Source organism: Oreochromis niloticus, linkage group LG19 (assembly GCF_001858045.2).
Source record: "Oreochromis niloticus isolate F11D_XX linkage group LG19, O_niloticus_UMD_NMBU, whole genome shotgun sequence".
Classification (NCBI taxonomy): domain Eukaryota; kingdom Metazoa; phylum Chordata; class Actinopteri; order Cichliformes; family Cichlidae; genus Oreochromis; species Oreochromis niloticus.
Genome location: NC_031983.2, coordinates 26,200,564 through 26,205,129, shown reverse-complemented (window position 1 = coordinate 26,205,129; position 4,566 = coordinate 26,200,564). Strand labels below are relative to the sequence as shown.

The following is a 4,566-nucleotide window of genomic DNA, read 5'->3' as shown; positions in this document are numbered from 1 at the left end:
GTTTGAAACAAGACACAACAACAATGATCTGTGTTGCCATTCAAAAGAGGGAACTTCAAAGAGACTCATTTTCTCTTGCCCAGCTGCACTGTGGCTCGCTGCCACAGGCCAATCGTTATAATGAGTCTGAAAAAAAAGAAGCACTTTGGAATAGACAGCTAGGCAGACTCGCACTGCAAGCTACTGTACAGAGTGTCTCAAACTGATCACGAGATGCTATGATGAACAAAACACAGGGGCTTTAAATACTGCCAGTAATAACTGTATTAATAATAGGCTACTAAATGTCACATGGACATCAAATTTTTAACAGTTAAAGAAAGTGAGCTTGTTTGGACAATTTTTGCAAATAAAACCTTTTCTGTTCTTTCTTGTTATAACAAGATGTTTGATTTATGAGAAATTAACATAGTGTGAAGATACGAAAGCGCTCCATTGGTGTCTCTTTGGGAAGATTCGCAGCCGTTCATGAGAAACACAAGATGATGATGTGTTGCTGGGAAGCTTCACGAGAGTGGACTAAGGCTGGCGTCAGTGCATCAAGAGCCACCACGCAAAGACGTCTACACAAAAGATGCTACAGCTGTTACATTCCTAATATTGAGCCACTGCTGAGCCAGAGAGAACATCGCAAGTCCAAAGTTCTTTTTCAGATGAAAGTAAATTTTGCATTTTATTAGGAACTCAAGGTCCTGGAGTGTGGAGAGGCACAGAGTCCAAGGTGTTTGAAGTCCAGGGTGAAGTTTCTGCAGTCTGCGGTGATTTGGGATGCCATGTCATCTGCTGGTGTTGCTGGTGCATCACTGTTTTATCAAGTACAAAGTCAACACAGTGTCTACCAGGAGATTTTAGAGCACTTTAGGCTCCCATCTGCTGAAAGCTTGCCAACACTACCACCAAATAGTTTGACCAACTAATAATGTTACTAGGCTTGATTGGCTAGCCAACTCGCCTGATCTGGAGCCTGCAGGGAATTAGGTATTCTCAAGAGGAAGGTAAGAACCTCCCAACCCCAAAATACAGATGAGATGAAGGCCACTATCAAATCAATAACACCCCAGCACTGCTGCAAGATGCCTCCATGACTGATGCAGTAATTCATGATGAGGGAGCCTCAACCAAGCACCAACTGTATAAATAAACATAAACATATAAATAAACATACTTTTCAGAGGTTACAGATTTCTGTGTGTAAATCGAGCTTAGGTAATAATTTGAGACTCTGAATTGTACTTTCCATCAATTATAAGTTATAAGAATCAAAATTAAACAAACGAAGCTTGAGTTAATGTGTAATGCACATACATTAAAAAAAATTTACCTATTTGGATTAAATAACAAACATAACTTGTTCACAATATTTTTTTTTAAATGCAGTCGTAAACAGGGGCAGATCTACTGGTGGCATGGGGTGGCACGTTCCACCCTGAATTAATCTCTTGCCATTGCTCGTCATGACATACAGCTCTCCCCTATATAAGCTGCCTTTATAGGTTAAAGGCAGGTTATAGGTTAGCATCAGCAGTACTGTCTCTGTATTTACTTGGTATTGGCTCTATACCAACATTTGCAGTATTGCACACCACTACAAGGGAAGGAAAGAAACAAAAGCAGGAAGTAAAATCTCAATAAGGTTCATTAGAAAACTAACTTTGAGTAAAACAGGAAGTCACCAAATGACAAATTAAGATGGTCCAGATAAGGGAACACAGAAAGCTCATGTATTATAGTATGAAAATAGGGAATAGAGAGACAGCTGAAATCTTTAAACAGACAAATATTGAAAGCAGTTGAACTGCCAGTTAAAATTTAAGTGCAAACAACAAGAACACTGCTACTAATAATAATAAAATTAATGTTAGTATGAATCAAGTATTGGTATTACTGGAAAAATTGAAAAAACGCTGAAGTGATCATGTTATGCTAAATTCAAACAAAAATGAAAAGGACTGGCATATTTACTTAAAATTCAAACGACCAAAGATGATAAAGTATCAACAAAGTCTGGATAATAAATCTGAGCTCAAGGCTTCTGTTAATGTGAAAGCCTTGAAAGAAAATTTGTTCCACTTCAGGTGAATAAAAGAGAATTTCAGCCAAAGTTTGCTGAAGTGTGAACACTGAAAGTTGTTGGAAGTGCAATTTATATAAAAAGTTATGGAGAGCAGGTTTGACAGGCATTCATTTCTGACATCATCTTGCTATGAAAAACTTGATTTCAGTCATGATATTCTGCCAGAACTTCCAAAACTTTGAATGAGATCAATACAAAGGCCAGCACCAGAAAAGTATTTAAAAGAACCAAATCAATAAGTGTTTCTCTAAATGGCGACTTGTGAGATGAATTACACTTTAAGACGTCTCGGGCAAGTTCAGGGGGTAAAAATTAAAAGCCTTGAACATCTTGTGTACCTCTTTGATTTTAAATGCATCACTTCAGGTTTGATTTGCTTCAAAATGTATTCACCGATGTTTACTGCGGGGGAAAGATTTTTATGAATCTTATCTTAGCTGCACTTTTGTCTGGCTCAAAGGCAGCTTCCTCTTCTCCATGTTTGTGTTGGGATTTCATGCCTCGCATGTGCTCATTAAGCTTTATTTGTCATGCCGCGAGCTGTGAGCCCTTTAAACACCTGCCCCTTGCTCTACCATTTTGCTGTGATCACACAATTTGTTGATACTACCGTTTTCTGGACAGCCTCAGTTACAAACATGCATTTGCGTAGGAGTTGACCGACTGCTGCTTACATGCTTATTCTGTCTCACTGGGCGGTGGGATGATACATGATGTGAAGGACATGTATGTGCCTCTTTGGGTTGATTTTGAAGCTCGCTTCTCTAACCGTCAATCTTCAACCCAGCAGCAGCCAATAGGAAACTGGAAATGAACCTCCTCCTTGTGGCAAGTTCCTTTAGGGTTTGCCACAGTGGATCATCTGCCTCCATCTCACCCTGTCTGCATGTCCTCCTTGATTACATCCATGAACCTCCTCTGTGGTTTTCCTCTTTTCCTTCAGTTGGCAGCCATTCTGCACTCTTTGTCAAATACATCCATGATCCCTCCTTCGCACATGTGCAAACATCTCCATACTGATAAACCTGAACTTTCCATCTGAAATACTCCTTTCTAATCTTGAAAAAACTGGCCATGAATGAGGATTGCAAAATTATAGTGCCAAAAAATTTAATGGAAAATATTTTGTGTTCTACAGTACTTTAACCAACGTTTTCCCATTCATGTTACTTTTAATATAGCTTCCTGTGACACCCATAGCTCTATAACAAAGCACTGTTTCCCAGTTCAACACGTCTATACTTGAAAATCTATTTTAGCTGCACCCTTCCTGAATATACCGCCTCTCCTAGCACCCTGCTGGTTTTCAAGGGTGTTTGTCCCGCGTAGATTTTCTGGGGTCAAGACCGAAGCTTCCCCAGTGGCTTTGAACTTGTTCCCAATTCCCTCTAAGTGGCACTTGGAGTTGCTTTACTCAGAATGAAGACCTCAGCAGTAGAGCATAAACAGAACTGACAACAATAGCTGCATTCAACTGTTGTGTATAATGCACTAGGTAGACACAGAATTGCATCTCTTTTGGATAATTATACATCCCCTAACTCACTTTCAATTTGTGTTCAATCCCAACACAAAAAGAGTTGCTTCCTTTTTGTATGTTTATTTGTCATTTCCTTTAAAATTTAGCTGTCAGGTAGAACAGACGGCCTGCTAAAGGGAAGGTTTTTGGTTCCATCCCCAGCTGCTCCAGACGAAGTCACCCTGTGCAAGACCAGTGTGTGATCATAAATGTGCTGTGGCAACAAAAATGCCCTTCACCACTTCATCATCAGCTATTTGTTATTGAATCTGTAATTTAAGGCATTCACAAACGTCTTTCTTAGATCCAGGAGCCCCCCATATTTGGATGAGGGTGGACTATGAAGCCAGCCCCCATGATTAGTAAGGTCCCTTCCCCGACTGCTTGGGTCAGTTGCACACTGACACTTGGTAAAGTAGCATACAAGGCAGGTTGGGCAGATTGCTTGAACATTTGAGTGCATGACAAGCCACATTATTTGTTAGATAATTGCATTAAACATACTTTACCACCAGAAACGCAGTTGAGAGCGTCACTTCTGTGGCCTGGATTAGCAAAGCTGAGGCTTAGCAATAGCAAATCAGCTATTGAGGCATTTCTGCTGTCAAGTTGGGGTGAATGTGGATAGAACCTACATCAGATTCTGGTCACAAAAGGCTAGGAGAGTGGTTAATAACTACCAGCTACTGGAAAAAAAATAGTAGCCTTGGTAAAAATGGGGTCACAAAAAGTGTGCAACACCAAAAACCTTGCAGTTGTTTTGGTCATGATAGCAGATAGCTAGAGGCACCTGTGGTTTGCATGCAATCACAGCAATCACAAAAACGGCTTTAGTGCAGCACCCTGTGCCAAGCTTGCTGTATCACACAGGTGTGTGATTTAGCATGCGGCTCAGGTGTGTCATAAGCAGGGTGGAGACCTCAAATATGCTACGCCTCTGGAAAATAAAAACACACCCACCCACCAAGACACG

At 40.5% G+C, this 4,566-nt stretch overlaps 1 long non-coding RNA gene across 1 annotated transcript; it reads right to left on the bottom strand.

Moving 5' to 3' along the window:
• Window positions 1-280: 280 nt before the first annotated feature.
• Window positions 281-1,771, bottom strand: LOC109196005 (uncharacterized). Its single transcript, XR_003215249.1, has 2 exons — window positions 1,652-1,771; window positions 281-1,129 (listed from the first exon to the last, which is right to left on the bottom strand). It is a non-coding gene; the product is annotated as an uncharacterized LOC109196005 (long non-coding RNA).
• Between the last annotated feature and the right edge of the window lie 2,795 nt (window positions 1,772-4,566).